This window comes from Chiloscyllium punctatum, unplaced genomic scaffold, assembly GCF_047496795.1.
Source record: "Chiloscyllium punctatum isolate Juve2018m unplaced genomic scaffold, sChiPun1.3 scaffold_54, whole genome shotgun sequence".
NCBI classification, from domain to species: Eukaryota; Metazoa; Chordata; class Chondrichthyes; order Orectolobiformes; family Hemiscylliidae; genus Chiloscyllium; species Chiloscyllium punctatum.
Genome location: NW_027309789.1, coordinates 566,980 through 583,652, shown reverse-complemented (window position 1 = coordinate 583,652; position 16,673 = coordinate 566,980).

Sequence of the window (16,673 nt, the reverse complement as noted above, 5' to 3'; positions counted from 1 at the left end):
GGGGCTGAAACAGAGGGCGAGAAACAGAGGGGCTGAAACAGAGGGGCTGAAACAGAGGGGCTGAAACAGAGGGCGAGAAACAGAGGGGGTGAAACAGATGGAGAGAAACAGAGGGGCTGAAACAGAGGGCGAGAAAAAGAGTGGCTGAATCAGAGGGGCTGAAACAGAGGGCGAGAAACAGAGGGGCTGAAACAGAGGGCGAGAAACAGAGGGGCTGAAACAGAGGTGCTGAAACAGAGGGTGAGAAACAGAGGGGCTGAAACAGAGGGCGAGAAACAGAGGGGCTGAAACAGAGGGGCTGAAACAGAGGGGCTGATTCAGAGGGGCTGAAACAGAGGGGCTGAATCAGAGGGGTTGAAACAGAGGGCGAGAAACAGAGCGGCTGAAACAGAGGGCGAGAAACAGAGGAGCAGAAACAGAGGGCGAGAAACAGAGGGGCTGAAACAGAGGGGCTGAAACAGAGAGTGCGAAACAGAGGGGCTGAAACAGAGGGCGAGAAACAGAGGGGCTGAAACAGAGGGCGAGAAACAGAGGGGCTGAAACAGAGGGCAAGAAACAGAGGGGCTGAAACCGAGTGGCTGAAACAGAAGGGCTGAAACAGAGGGGCTGAAACAGAGGGCGAGAAACAGAGGGGCTGAATCAGAGGGGCTGAATCAGAGGGGCTGAAACAGAGGGGCTGAATCAGAGGGGCTGAAACAGAAGGCGAGAAACAGAGGGGCTGAAACAGAGGGCGAGAAACAGAGGGGCAGAAACAGAGGGCGAGAAACAGAGGGGCTGAAACAGAGGGGCTGAAACAGAGGGCAAGAAACAGAGGGGCTGAAACAGAGGGCGAGAAACAGAGGGGCTGAAACAGAGGGGCTGAAACAGAGGGGCTGAAACAGAGGGCGAGAAACAGAGGGGCTGAAACAAAGGGCGAGAAACAGAGGGGCTGAAACAGAGGGGCAGAAACAGAGGGGCTGAAACAGAGGGGCTGAATCGGAGGGGCTGAAACAGAGGGGCTGAAACAGAGGGGCTGAAACAGAGGGGCTGAAACAGAGGGCGAGAAACAGAGGGGCTGAATCAGAGGGGCTGAATCAGAGGGGCTGAAACAGAGGGGCGGAAACAGAGGGCGAGAAACAGAGGGGCTGAAACAGAGGGCGAGAAACAGAGGGGCTGAAACAGAGGGGCTGAAATAGAGGGGCTGAAACAGAGGGGCTGAAACAGAGGGCGTGAAACTAAGGTACTGAATCAGAGGGGCTGAAACAGAGGGGATGAAACAGAGGGGCTGAAACAGAGGGGCTGAAATAGAGGGGCTGAAACAGAGGGGCTGAAACAGAGGGCGTGAAACTAAGGTACTGAATGAGAGGGGCTGAAACAGAGGGGCTGAAACAGAGGGCGTGAAACTAAGGTACTGAATCAGAGGGGCTGAAACAGAGGGGCTGAAACAGACTGGCTGAAACAGAGGGGCTGATTCAGAGTGGCTGAAACAGAGGGGCTGAAATAGAGGGTCTGAAACAGAGGGGCTGATTCAGAGGGGCTGAAACAGAGGGGCTGAATCAGAGGGGCTGAAACAGAGGGGCTGAAACAGAGGGCGAGAAACAGAGAGGCTGAAATAGAGGGCGAGAATCAGAGGGGCTGAAACAGAGGGCGAGAAACAGAGGGGCTGAAATAGAGGGGCTGAAACAGAGGGGCTGAAACAGAGGGCGTGAAACTAAGGTACTGAATCAGAGGAGCTGAAACAGAGGGGCTGAAACAGAGGGGCTGAAACAGAGGGGCTGAAATAGAGGGGCTGAAACAGAGGGGCTGAAACAGAGGGCGTGAAACTAAGGTACTGATTCAGAGGGGCTGAAACAGAGGGGCTGAATCAGAGGGGCTGAAACAGAGGGGCTGAAACAGAGGGCGAGAAACAGAGAGGCTGAAATAGAGGGCGAGAATCAGAGGGGCTGAAACAGAGGGCGAGAAACAGAGGGGCTGAAACAGAGGGGCTGAAACAGAGGGGCTGAAACAGAAGGCGAGAAACAGAGGGGCTGAAACAGATGGCGAGAAACAGAGGGGCTGAAACAGAGGGCGAGAAACAGAGGGGCTGAATCAGAGGGGCTGAAACAGAGGGCGAGAAACAGAGGGGCTGAAACAGAGGGGCTGAAACAGAGGGGCTGAAACAGTGGGCGAGAAACAGAGGGGCTGAAACAGAGGGCGAGAAACAGAGGGGCTGAATCAGAGGGGCTGAAACAGAGGGCGAGAAACAGAGGGGCTGAAACAGAGGTGCTGAAACAGAGGGGCTGAAACAGAGGGGCTGAAACAGAGGGGCTGAAACAGAGGGGCTGAAACAGAGGGGCTGAAATAGAGGGGCTGAAACAGAGGGGCTGAAATAGAGGGGCTGAAACAGAGGGGCTGAAACAGAGGGCGTGAAACTAAGGTACTGATTCAGAGGGGCTGAAACAGAGGGGCTGAATCAGAGGGGCTGAAACAGAGGGGCTGAAACAGAGGGGCTGAAACAGAGGGGCTGAAACAGAGGGGCTGAAACAGAGGGGCTGAAATAGAGGGGCTGAAACAGAGGGGCTGAAATAGAGGGGCTGAAACAGAGGGGCTGAAACAGAGGGCGTGAAACTAAGGTACTGATTCAGAGGGGCTGAAACAGAGGGGCTGAATCAGAGGGGCTGAAACAGAGGGGCTGAAACAGAGGGCGAGAAACAGAGAGGCTGAAATAGAGGGCGAGAATCAGAGGGGCTGAAACAGAGGGCGAGAAACAGAGGGGCTGAAACAGAGGGGCTGAAACAGAGGGGCTGAAACAGAAGGCGAGAAACAGAGGGGCTGAAACAGATGGCGAGAAACAGAGGGGCTGAAACAGAGGGCGAGAAACAGAGGGGCTGAATCAGAGGGGCTGAAACAGAGGGCGAGAAACAGAGGGGCTGAAACAGAGGGGCTGAAACAGAGGGGCTGAAACAGTGGGCGAGAAACAGAGGGGCTGAAACAGAGGGCGAGAAACAGAGGGGCTGAATCAGAGGGGCTGAAACAGAGGGCGAGAAACAGAGGGGCTGAAACAGAGGTGCTGAAACAGAGGGGCTGAAACAGAGGGGCTGAAACAGAGGGCGAGAAACAGAGAGGCTGAAACAGAGGGCAAGAAACAGAGGGGCTGAAACAGAGGGCGAGAAACAGAGGGGCTGAAACAGAGGGGCTGAAACAGAGGGGCTGAAACAGAGAGCGAGAAACAGAGGGGCTGAAACAGAGGGCCAGAAACAGAGGGGCTGAAACCGAGTGGCTGAAACAGAAGGGCTGAAACAGATGGGCTGAAACAGAGGGCGAGAAACAGAGGGGCTGAATCAGAGGGGCTGAATCAGAGGGGCTGAAACAGAGGGCCTGAATCAGAGGGGCTGAAACAGAAGGCGAGAAACAGAGGGGCTGAAAGAGAGGGCCTGAATCAGAGGGGCTCAAACAGAAGGCGAGAAACAGAGGGGCTGAAACAGAGGGCGAGAAACAGAGGGGCAGAAACAGAGGGCGAGAAACAGTGGGGCTGAAACAGAGGGCAAGAAACAGAGGGGCTGAAACAGAGGGCGAGAAACAGAGGGGCTGAAACAGAGGGGCTGAAGCAGAGGGGCTGAAACAGAGGGCGAGAAACAGAGGGGCTGAAACAAAGGGCGAGAAACCGAGGTGCTGAAACAGAGGGGCAGAAACAGATGGTCTGAAACAGAGGGGCTGAATCGGAGGGGCTGAAACAGAGGGGCTGAAACAGAGGGGCTGAAACAGAGAGTGCGAAACAGAGGGGCTGAAACAGAGGGCGAGAAACAGAGGGGCTAAAACAGAGGGCGATAAACAGAGGGGCTGAAACAGAGGGCAAGAAACAGAGGGGCAGAAACCGAGTGGCTGAAACAGAAGGGCTGAAACAGAGGGGCTGAAACAGAGGGGCTGAAACAGAGGGGCTGAATCAGAGGGGCTGAAACAGATTGCGAGAAACAGACGGGCTGAAACAGAGGGCGAGAAACAGAGGGGCAGAAACAGAGGGCGAGAAACAGAGGGGCTGAAACAGAGGGGCTGAAACAGAGGGCAAGAATCAGAGGGGCTGAAACAGAGGGCGAGAAACAGAGGGGCTGAAACAGAGGGGCTGAAACAGAGGGCGAAAAACAGAGGAGCTGAAACAAAGGGCGAGAAACAGAGAGGCGGAAACAGAGGGGCAGAAACAGAGGGCGATAAACAGAGGGGCTGAAACAGAGGGGCTGAAACAGTGGGGCTGAAACAGAGGGGCTGAATCGGAGGGGCTGAAACAGAGGGGCTGAAACAGAGGGGCTGAAACAGAGGGCGATAAACAGAGGGGCTGAAACAGAGGGCAAGAAACAGAGGGGCAGAAACCGAGTGGCTGAAACAGAAGGGCTGAAACAGAGGGGCTGAAACAGAGGGGCTGAAACAGAGGGGCTGAATCAGAGGGGCTGAAACAGATTGCGAGAAACAGACGGGCTGAAACAGAGGGCGAGAAACAGAGGGGCAGAAACAGAGGGCGAGAAACAGAGGGGCTGAAACAGAGGGGCTGAAACAGAGGGCAAGAATCAGAGGGGCTGAAACAGAGGGCGAGAAACAGAGGGGCTGAAACAGAGGGGCTGAAACAGAGGGCGAAAAACAGAGGAGCTGAAACAAAGGGCGAGAAACAGAGAGGCGGAAACAGAGGGGCAGAAACAGAGGGGCTGAAACTGAGGGGCTGAATCGGAGGGGCTGAAACAGAGGGGCTGAAACAGAGGGGCTGAAACAGAGGGCAAGAAACAGAGGGGCTGAAACAGAGGGGCAGAAACAGAGGGGCAGAAACAGAGGGCGAGAAACAGAGGGGCTGAATCAGAGGGGCTGAATCAGAGGGGCTGAAACAGAGGGGCTGAAACAGAGGGCGAGAAACAGAGGGGCTGAAACAGAGGGGCTGAAACAGAGGGCGTGAAACTAAGGTACTGAATCAGAGGGGCTGAAACAGAGGGGCTGAAACAGAGGGCGTGAAACTAAGGTACTGAATCAGAGGGGCTGAAACAGAGGGGCTGAAACAGACTGGCTGAAACAGAGAGCCTGAAATAGAGTGGCTGAAACAGAGGGGCTGAAATAGAGGGTCTGAAACAGAGGGGCTGATTCAGAGGGGCTGAAACAGAGGGGCTGAATCAGAGGGGCTGAAACAGAGGGGCTGAAATGGAGGGCGAGAAACAGAGAGGCTGAAATAGAGGGCGAGAATCAGAGGGGCTGAAACAGAGGGCGAGAAACAGAGGGGCTGAAACAGAGGGGCTGAAACAGAGGGGCTGAAACAGAAGGCGAGAAACAGAGGGGCTGAAACAGATGGCGAGAAACAGAGGGGCTGAAACAGAGGGCGAGAAACAGAGGGGCTGAATCAGAGGGGCTGAAACAGAGGGCGAGAAACAGAGGGGCTGAAACAGAGGGGCTGAAACAGAGGGGCTGAAACAGTGGGCGAGAAACAGAGGGGCTGAAACAGAGGGCGAGAAACAGAGGGGCTGAATCAGAGGGGCTGAAACAGAGGGCGAGAAACAGAGGGGCTGAAACAGAGGTGCTGAAACAGAGGGTGAGAAACAGAGGGGCTGAAACAGAGGGCGAGAAACAGAGGGGCTGAAACAGAGGGGCTGAAACAGAGGGGCTGAATCGGAGGGGCTGAAACAGAGGGGCTGAAACAGAGGGGCTGAAACAGAGGGGCTGAAACAGAGGGCGAGAAACAGAGGGGCTGAAACAGAGGGGCTGAAACAGAGGGGCTGAAACAGAGAGCGAGAAACAGAGGGGCTGAAACAGAGGGCCAGAAACAGAGGGGCTGAAACCGAGTGGCTGAAACAGAAGGGCTGAAACAGATGGGCTGAAACAGAGGGCGAGAAACAGAGGGGCTGAATCAGAGGGGCTGAATCAGAGGGGCTGAAACAGAGGGCCTGAATCAGAGGGGCTGAAACAGAAGGCGAGAAACAGAGGGGCTGAAAGAGAGGGCCTGAATCAGAGGGGCTCAAACAGAAGGCGAGAAACAGAGGGGCTGAAACAGAGGGCGAGAAACAGAGGGGCAGAAACAGAGGGCGAGAAACAGTGGGGCTGAAACAGAGGGGCTGAAACAGAGCGCAAGAAACAGAGGGGCTGAAACAGAGGGCGAGAAACAGAGGGGCTGAAACAGAGGGGCTGAAGCAGAGGGGCTGAAACAGAGGGCGAGAAACAGAGGGGCTGAAACAAAGGGTGAGAAACCGAGGGGCTGAAACAGAGGGGCAGAAACAGAGGGGCTGAAACAGAGGGGCTGAATCGGAGGGGCTGAAACAGAGGGGCTGAAACAGAGGGGCTGAAACAGAGAGTGCGAAACAGAGGGGCTGAAACAGAGGGCGAGAAACAGAGGGGCTGAAACAGAGGTCAAGAAACAGAGGGGCTGAAACCGAGTGGCTGAAACAGAAGGGCTGAAACAGAGGGGCTGAAACAGAGGGCGAGAAACAGAGGGGCTGAATCAGAGGGGCTGAATCAGAGGGGCTGAAACAGAGGGGCTGAATCAGAGGGGCTGAAACAGAAGGCGAGAAACAGAGGGGCTGAAACAGAGGGCGAGAAACAGAGGGGCAGAAACAGAGGGCGAGAAACAGAGGGGCTGAAACAGAGGGGCTGAAACAGAGGGCAAGAAACAGAGGGGCTGAAACAGAGGGCGAGAAACAGAGGGGCTGAAACAGAGGGGCTGAAACAGAGCGGCTGAAACAGAGGGCGAGAAACAGAGGGGCTGAAACAAAGGGCGAGAAACAGAGGGGCTGAAACAGAGGGGCAGAAACAGAGGGGCTGAAACAGAGGGGCTGAATCGGAGGGGCTGAAACAGAGGGGCTGAAACAGAGGGGCTGAAACAGAGGGGCTGAAACAGAGGGCGAGAAACAGAGGGGCTGAATCAGAGGGGCTGAATCAGAGGGGCTGAAACAGAGGGGCGGAAACAGAGGGCGAGAAACAGAGGGGCTGAAACAGAGGGCGAGAAACAGAGGGGCTGAAACAGAGGGGCTGAAATAGAGGGGCTGAAACAGAGGGGCTGAAACAGAGGGCGTGAAACTAAGGTACTGAATCAGAGGGGCTGAAACAGAGGGGCTGAAACAGAGGGGCTGAAACAGAGGGGCTGAAATAGAGGGGCTGAAACAGAGGGGCTGAAACAGAGGGCGTGAAACTAAGGTACTGAATCAGAGGGGCTGAAACAGAGGGGCTGAAACAGAGGGCGTGAAACTAAGGTACTGAATCAGAGGGGCTGAAACAGAGTGGCTGAAACAGACTGGCTGAAACAGAGGGGCTGATTCAGAGTGGCTGAAACAGAGGGGCTGAAATAGAGGGTCTGAAACAGAGGGGCTGATTCAGAGGGGCTGAAACAGAGGGGCTGAATCAGAGGGGCTGAAACAGAGGGGCTGAAACAGAGGGCGAGAAACAGAGAGGCTGAAATAGAGGGGCTGAAACAGAGGGGCTGAAACAGAAGGCGAGAAACAGAGGGGCTGAAACAGATGGCGAGAAACAGAGGGGCTGAAACAGAGGGCGAGAAACAGAGGGGCTGAATCAGAGGGGCTGAAACAGAGGGCGAGAAACAGAGGGGCTGAAACAGAGGGGCTGAAACAGAGGGGCTGAAACAGTGGGCGAGAAACAGAGGGGCTGAAACAGAGGGCGAGAAACAGAGGGGCTGAATCAGAGGGGCTGAAACAGAGGGCGAGAAACAGAGGGGCTGAAACAGAGGTGCTGAAACAGAGGGGCTGAAACAGAGGGGCTGAAACAGAGGGCGAGAAACAGAGAGGCTGAAACAGAGAGCGAGAAACAGATTGGCTGAAACAGAGGGCAAGAAACAGAGGGGCTGAAACAGAGGTGCTGAAACAGAGGGGCTGAAACAGAGGGGCTGAAACAGAGAGCGAGAAACAGAGGGGCTGAAACAGAGGGCCAGAAACAGAGGGGCTGAAACCGAGTGGCTGAAACAGAAGGGCTGAAACAGATGGGCTGAAACAGAGGGCGAGAAACAGAGGGGCTGAATCAGAGGGGCTGAATCAGAGGGGCTGAAACAGAGGGCCTGAATCAGAGGGGCTGAAACAGAAGGCGAGAAACAGAGGGGCTGAAAGAGAGGGCCTGAATCAGAGGGGCTCAAACAGAAGGCGAGAAACAGAGGGGCTGAAACAGAGGGCGAGAAACAGAGGGGCAGAAACAGAGGGCGAGAAACAGTGGGGCTGAAACAGAGGGCAAGAAACAGAGGGGCTGAAACAGAGGGCGAGAAACAGAGGGGCTGAAACAGAGGGGCTGAAGCAGAGGGGCCGAAACAGAGGGCGAGAAACAGAGGGGCTGAAACAAAGGGCGAGAAACCGAGGGGCTGAAACAGAGGGGCAGAAACAGAGGGGCTGAAACAGAGGGGCTGAATCGGAGGGGCTGAAACAGAGGGGCTGAAACAGAGGGGCTGAAACAGAGAGTGCGAAACAGAGGGGCTGAAACAGAGGGCGAGAAACAGAGGGGCTAAAACAGAGGGCGATAAACAGAGGGGCTGAAACAGAGGGCAAGAAACAGAGGGGCAGAAACCGAGTGGCTGAAACAGAAGGGCTGAAACAGAGGGGCTGAAACAGAGGGGCTGAAACAGAGGGGCTGAAACAGAGGGGCTGAAACAGAGGGGCTGAAACAGAGGGCGAGAAACAGAGGGGCTGAAACAAAGGGCGAGAAACAGAGGGGCTGAAACAGAGGGGCAGAAACAGAGGGGCTGAAACAGAGGGGCTGAATCGGAGGGGCTGAAACAGAGGGCGAGAAACAGAGGGGCTGAAACAGAGGGGCTGAAACAGAGGGCGAGAAACAGAGGGGCTGAATCAGAGGGGCTGAATCAGAGGGGCTGAAACAGAGGGGCGGAAACAGAGGGCGAGAAACAGAGGGGCTGAAACAGAGGGCGAGAAACAGAGGGGCTGAAACAGAGGGGCTGAAATAGAGGGGCTGAAACAGAGGGGCTGAAACAGAGGGCGTGAAACTAAGGTACTGAATCAGAGGGGCTGAAACAGAGGGGCTGAAACAGAGGGGCTGAAACAGAGGGGCTGAAATAGAGGGGCTGAAACAGAGGGGCTGAAACAGAGGGCGTGAAACTAAGGTACTGAATGAGAGGGGCTGAAACAGAGGGGCTGAAACAGAGGGCGTGAAACTAAGGTACTGAATCAGAGGGGCTGAAACAGAGGGGCTGAAACAGACTGGCTGAAACAGAGGGGCTGATTCAGAGTGGCTGAAACAGAGGGGCTGAAATAGAGGGTCTGAAACAGAGGGGCTGATTCAGAGGGGCTGAAACAGAGGGGCTGAATCAGAGGGGCTGAAACAGAGGGGCTGAAACAGAGGGCGAGAAACAGAGAGGCTGAAATAGAGGGCGAGAATCAGAGGGGCTGAAACAGAGGGCGAGAAACAGAGGGGCTGAAATAGAGGGGCTGAAACAGAGGGGCTGAAACAGAGGGCGTGAAACTAAGGTACTGAATCAGAGGGGCTGAAACAGAGGGGCTGAAACAGAGGGGCTGAAACAGAGGGGCTGAAATAGAGGGGCTGAAACAGAGGGGCTGAAACAGAGGGCGTGAAACTAAGGTACTGATTCAGAGGGGCTGAAACAGAGGGGCTGAATCAGAGGGGCTGAAACAGAGGGGCTGAAACAGAGGGTGAGAAACAGAGAGGCTGAAATAGAGGGCGAGAATCAGAGGGGCTGAAACAGAGGGCGAGAAACAGAGGGGCTGAAACAGAGGGGCTGAAACAGAGGGGCTGAAACAGAAGGCGAGAAACAGAGGGGCTGAAACAGATGGCGAGAAACAGAGGGGCTGAAACAGAGGGCGAGAAACAGAGGGGCTGAATCAGAGGGGCTGAAACAGAGGGCGAGAAACAGAGGGGCTGAAACAGAGGGGCTGAAACAGAGGGGCTGAAACAGTGGGCGAGAAACAGAGGGGCTGAAACAGAGGGCGAGAAACAGAGGGGCTGAATCAGAGGGGCTGAAACAGAGGGCGAGAAACAGAGGGGCTGAAACAGAGGTGCTGAAACAGAGGGGCTGAAACAGAGGGGCTGAAACAGAGGGCGAGAAACAGAGAGGCTGAAACAGAGGGCAAGAAACAGAGGGGCTGAAACAGAGGGCGAGAAACAGAGGGGCTGAAACAGAGGGGCTGAAACAGAGGGGCTGAAACAGAGAGCGAGAAACAGAGGGGCTGAAACAGAGGGCCAGAAACAGAGGGGCTGAAACCGAGTGGCTGAAACAGAAGGGCTGAAACAGATGGGCTGAAACAGAGGGCGAGAAACAGAGGGGCTGAATCAGAGGGGCTGAATCAGAGGGGCTGAAACAGAGGGCCTGAATCAGAGGGGCTGAATCAGAAGGCGAGAAACAGAGGGGCTGAAAGAGAGGGCCTGAATCAGAGGGGCTCAAACAGAAGGCGAGAAACAGAGGGGCTGAAACAGAGGGCGAGAAACAGAGGGGCAGAAACAGAGGGCGAGAAACAGTGGGGCTGAAACAGAGGGCAAGAAACAGAGGGGCTGAAACAGAGGGCGAGAAACAGAGGGGCTGAAACAGAGGGGCTGAAGCAGAGGGGCTGAAACAGAGGGCGAGAAACAGAGGGGCTGAAACAAAGGGCGAGAAACCGAGGTGCTGAAACAGAGGGGCAGAAACAGAGGGGCTGAAACAGAGGGGCTGAATCGGAGGGGCTGAAACAGAGGGGCTGAAACAGAGGGGCTGAAACAGAGAGTGCGAAACAGAGGGGCTGAAACAGAGGGCGAGAAACAGAGGGGCTAAAACAGAGGGCGATAAACAGAGGGGCTGAAACAGAGGGCAAGAAACAGAGGGGCAGAAACCGAGTGGCTGAAACAGAAGGGCTGAAACAGAGGGGCTGAAACAGAGGGGCTGAAACAGAGGGGCTGAATCAGAGGGGCTGAAACAGATTGCGAGAAACAGACGGGCTGAAACAGAGGGCGAGAAACAGAGGGGCAGAAACAGAGGGCGAGAAACAGAGGGGCTGAAACAGAGGGGCTGAAACAGAGGGCAAGAATCAGAGGGGCTGAAACAGAGGGCGAGAAACAGAGGGGCTGAAACAGAGGGGCTGAAACAGAGGGCGAAAAACAGAGGAGCTGAAACAAAGGGCGAGAAACAGAGAGGCGGAAACAGAGGGGCAGAAACAGAGGGGCTGAAACTGAGGGGCTGAATCGGAGGGGCTGAAACAGAGGGGCTGAAACAGAGGGGCTGAAACAGAGGGCAAGAAACAGAGGGGCTGAAACAGAGGGGCAGAAACAGAGGGGCAGAAACAGAGGGTGAGAAACAGAGGGGCTGAATCAGAGGGGCTGAATCAGAGGGGCTGAAACAGAGGGGCTGAAACAGAGGGCGAGAAACAGAGGGGCTGAAACAGAGGGGCTGAAACAGAGGGCGTGAAACTAAGGTACTGAATCAGAGGGGCTGAAACAGAGGGGCTGAAACAGAGGGCGTGAAACTAAGTTACTGAATCAGAGGGGCTGAAACAGAGGGGCTGAAACAGACTGGCTGAAACAGAGAGCCTGAAATAGAGTGGCTGAAACAGAGGGGCTGAAATAGAGGGTCTGAAACAGAGGGGCTGATTCAGAGGGGCTGAAACAGAGGGGCTGAATCAGAGGGGCTGAAACAGAGGGGCTGAAACGGAGGGCGAGAAACAGAGAGGCTGAAATAGAGGGCGAGAATCAGAGGGGCTGAAACAGAGGGCGAGAAACAGAGGGGCTGAAACAGAGGGGCTGAAACAGAGGGGCTGAAACAGAAGGCGAGAAACAGAGGGGCTGAAACAGATGGCGAGAAACAGAGGGGCTGAAACAGAGGGCGAGAAACAGAGGGGCTGAATCAGAGGGGCTGAAACAGAGGGCGAGAAACAGAGGGGCTGAAACAGAGGGGCTGAAAGAGAGGGGCTGAAACAGTGGGCGAGAAACAGAGGGGCTGAAACAGAGGGCGAGAAACAGAGGGGCTGAATCAGAGGGGCTGAAACAGAGGGCGAGAAACAGAGGGGCTGAAACAGAGGTGCTGAAACAGAGGGGCTGAAACAGAGGGGCTGAAACAGAGGGCGAGAAATAGAGAGGCTGAAACAGAGGGCGAGAAACAGATTGGCTGAAACAGAGGGCAAGAAACAGAGGGGCTGAAACAGAGGGCGAGAAACAGAGGGGCTGAAACAGAGGGGCTGAAACAGAGGGGCTGAAACAGAGAGCGAGAAACAGAGGGGCTGAAACAGAGGGCCAGAAACAGAGGGGCTGAAACCGAGTGGCTGAAACAGAAGGGCTGAAACAGATGGGCTGAAACAGAGGGCGAGAAACAGAGGGGCTGAATCAGAGGGGCTGAATCAGAGGGGCTGAAACAGAGGGCCTGAATCAGAGGGGCTGAAACAGAAGGCGAGAAACAGAGGGGCTGAAAGAGAGGGCCTGAATCAGAGGGGCTCAAACAGAAGGCGAGAAACAGAGGGGCTGAAACAGAGGGCGAGAAACAGAGGGGCAGAAACAGAGGGCGAGAAACAGTGGGGCTGAAACAGAGGGGCTGAAACAGAGGGCAAGAAACAGAGGGGCTGAAACAGAGGGCGAGAAACAGAGGGGCTGAAACAGAGGGGCTGAAGCAGAGGGGCTGAAACAGAGGGCGAGAAACAGAGGGGCTGAAACAAAGGGTGAGAAACCGAGGGGCTGAAACAGAGGGGCAGAAACAGAGGGGCTGAAACAGAGGGGCTGAATCGGAGGGGCTGAAACAGAGGGGCTGAAACAGAGGGGCTGAAACAGAGAGTGCGAAACAGAGGGGCTGAAACAGAGGGCGAGAAACAGAGGGGCTGAAACAGAGGTCAAGAAACAGAGGGGCTGAAACCGAGTGGCTGAAACAGAAGGGCTGAAACAGAGGGGCTGAAACAGAGGGCGAGAAACAGAGGGGCTGAATCAGAGGGGCTGAATCAGAGGGGCTGAAACAGAGGGGCTGAATCAGAGGGGCTGAAACAGAAGGCGAGAAACAGAGGGGCTGAAACAGAGGGCGAGAAACAGAGGGGCAGAAACAGAGGGCGAGAAACAGAGGGGCTGAAACAGAGGGGCTGAAACAGAGGGCAAGAAACAGAGGGGCTGAAACAGAGGGCGAGAAACAGAGGGGCTGAAACAGAGGGGCTGAAACAGAGCGGCTGAAACAGAGGGCGAGAAACAGAGGGGCTGAAACAAAGGGCGAGAAACAGAGGGGCTGAAACAGAGGGGCAGAAACAGAGGGGCTGAAACAGAGGGGCTGAATCGGAGGGGCTGAAACAGAGGGGCTGAAACAGAGGGGCTGAAACAGAGGGGCTGAAACAGAGGGCGAGAAACAGAGGGGCTGAATCAGAGGGGCTGAATCAGAGGGGCTGAAACAGAGGGGCGGAAACAGAGGGCGAGAAACAGAGGGGCTGAAACAGAGGGCGAGAAACAGAGGGGCTGAAACAGAGGGGCTGAAATAGAGGGGCTGAAACAGAGGGGCTGAAACAGAGGGCGTGAAACTAAGGTACTGAATCAGAGGGGCTGAAACAGAGGGGCTGAAACAGAGGGGCTGAAACAGAGGGGCTGAAATAGAGGGGCTGAAACAGAGGGGCTGAAACAGAGGGCGTGAAACTAAGGTACTGAATCAGAGGGGCTGAAACAGAGGGGCTGAAACAGAGGGCGTGAAACTAAGGTACTGAATCAGAGGGGCTGAAACAGAGTGGCTGAAACAGACTGGCTGAAACAGAGGGGCTGATTCAGAGTGGCTGAAACAGAGGGGCTGAAATAGAGGGTCTGAAACAGAGGGGCTGATTCAGAGGGGCTGAAACAGAGGGGCTGAATCAGAGGGGCTGAAACAGAGGGGCTGAAACAGAGGGCGAGAAACAGAGAGGCTGAAATAGAGGGGCTGAAACAGAGGGGCTGAAACAGAAGGCGAGAAACAGAGGGGCTGAAACAGATGGCGAGAAACAGAGGGGCTGAAACAGAGGGCGAGAAACAGAGGGGCTGAATCAGAGGGGCTGAAACAGAGGGCGAGAAACAGAGGGGCTGAAACAGAGGGGCTGAAACAGAGGGGCTGAAACAGTGGGCGAGAAACAGAGGGGCTGAAACAGAGGGCGAGAAACAGAGGGGCTGAATCAGAGGGGCTGAAACAGAGGGCGAGAAACAGAGGGGCTGAAACAGAGGTGCTGAAACAGAGGGGCTGAAACAGAGGGGCTGAAACAGAGGGCGAGAAACAGAGAGGCTGAAACAGAGAGCGAGAAACAGATTGGCTGAAACAGAGGGCAAGAAACAGAGGGGCTGAAACAGAGGTGCTGAAACAGAGGGGCTGAAACAGAGGGGCTGAAACAGAGAGCGAGAAACAGAGGGGCTGAAACAGAGGGCCAGAAACAGAGGGGCTGAAACCGAGTGGCTGAAACAGAAGGGCTGAAACAGATGGGCTGAAACAGAGGGCGAGAAACAGAGGGGCTGAATCAGAGGGGCTGAATCAGAGGGGCTGAAACAGAGGGCCTGAATCAGAGGGGCTGAAACAGAAGGCGAGAAACAGAGGGGCTGAAAGAGAGGGCCTGAATCAGAGGGGCTCAAACAGAAGGCGAGAAACAGAGGGGCTGAAACAGAGGGCGAGAAACAGAGGGGCAGAAACAGAGGGCGAGAAACAGTGGGGCTGAAACAGAGGGCAAGAAACAGAGGGGCTGAAACAGAGGGCGAGAAACAGAGGGGCTGAAACAGAGGGGCTGAAGCAGAGGGGCCGAAACAGAGGGCGAGAAACAGAGGGGCTGAAACAAAGGGCGAGAAACCGAGGGGCTGAAACAGAGGGGCAGAAACAGAGGGGCTGAAACAGAGGGGCTGAATCGGAGGGGCTGAAACAGAGGGGCTGAAACAGAGGGGCTGAAACAGAGAGTGCGAAACAGAGGGGCTGAAACAGAGGGCGAGAAACAGAGGGGCTAAAACAGAGGGCGATAAACAGAGGGGCTGAAACAGAGGGCAAGAAACAGAGGGGCAGAAACCGAGTGGCTGAAACAGAAGGGCTGAAACAGAGGGGCTGAAACAGAGGGGCTGAAACAGAGGGGCTGAAACAGAGGGGCTGAATCAGAGGGGCTGAAACAGAAGGCGAGAAACAGACGGGCTGAAACAGAGGGCGAGAAACAGAGGGGCAGAAACAGAGGGCGAGAAACAGAGGGGCTGAAACAGAGGGGCTGAAACAGAGGGCAAGAAACAGAGGGGCTGAAACAGAGGGCGAGAAACAGAGGGGCTGAAACAGAGGGGCTGAAACAGAGGGCGAAAAACAGAGGAGCTGAAACAAAGGGCGAGAAACAGAGAGGCGGAAACAGAGGGGCAGAAACAGAGGGGCTGAAACTGAGGGGCTGAATCGGAGGGGCTGAAACAGAGGGGCTGAAACAGAGGGGCTGAAACAGAGGGCAAGAAACAGAGGGGCTGAAACAGAGGGGCTGAAACAGAGGGGCAGAAACAGAGGCCGAGAAACAGAGGGGCTGAATCAGAGGGGCTGAATCAGAGGGGCTGAAACAGAGGGGCTGAAACAGAGGGCGAGAAACAGAGGGGCTGAAACAGAGGGGCTGAAACAGAGGGCGTGAAACTAAGGTACTGAATCAGAGGGGCTGAAACAGAGGGGCTGAAACAGACTGGCTGAAACAGAGAGCCTGAAATAGAGTGGCTGAAACAGAGGGGCTGAAATAGAGGGTCTGAAACAGAGGGGCTGATTCAGAGGGGCTGAAACAGAGGGTCTGAATCAGAGGGGCTGAAACAGAGGGGCTGAAACGGAGGGCGAGAAACAGAGAGGCTGAAATAGAGGGCGAGAATCAGAGGGGCTGAAACAGAGGGCGAGAAACAGAGGGGCTGAAACAGAGGGGCTGAAACAGAGGGGCTGAAGCAGAAGGTGAGAAACAGAGGGGCTGAAACAGATGGCGAGAAACAGAGGGGCTGAAACAGAGGGCGAGAAGCAGAGGGGCTGAATCAGAGGGGCTGAAACAGAGGGCGAGAAACAGAGGGGCTGAAACAGAGGGCGAGAAACAGAGGGGCTGAAACAGAGGTGCTGAAACAGAGGGTGAGAAACAGAGGGGCTGAAACAGAGGGCGAGAAACAGAGGGGCTGAAACAGAGGTGCTGAAACAGAGGGTGAGAAACAGAGGGGCTGAAACAGAGGGCGAGAAAAAGAGTGGCTGAATCAGAGGGGCTGAAACAGAGGGCGAGAAACAGAGGGGCTGAATCAGAGGGGCTGAAACAGAGGGCGAGAAACAGAGGGGCTGAAACAGAGGGCGAGAAACAGAGGGGCTGAAACAGAGGTGCTGAAACAGAGGGTGAGAAACAGAGGGGCTGAAACAGAGGGCGAGAAACAGAGGGGCTGAAACAGAGGGGCTGAAACAGAGGGGCTGAAACAGAGGGGCTGAAACAGAGGGCGAGAAACAGAGGGGCTGAAACAAAGGGCGAGAAACAGAGGGGCTGAAACAGAGGGGCAGAAACAGAGGGGCTGAAACAGAGGGGCTGAATCGGAGGGGCTGAAACAGAGGGGCTGAAACAGAGGGGCTGAAACAGAGGGGCTGAAACAGAGGGCGAGAAACAGAGGGGCTGAATCAGAGGGGCTGAATCAGAGGGGCTGAAACAGAGGGGCGGAAACAGAGGGGCTGAAATAGAGGGGCTGAAACAGAGGGGCTGAAACAGAGGGCGTGAAACTAAGGTACTGAATCAGAGGGGCTGAAACAGAGGGGCTGAAACAGAGGGGCTGAAACAGAGGGGCTGAAATAGAGGGGCTGAAACAGAGGGGCTGAAACAGAGGGCGTGAAACTA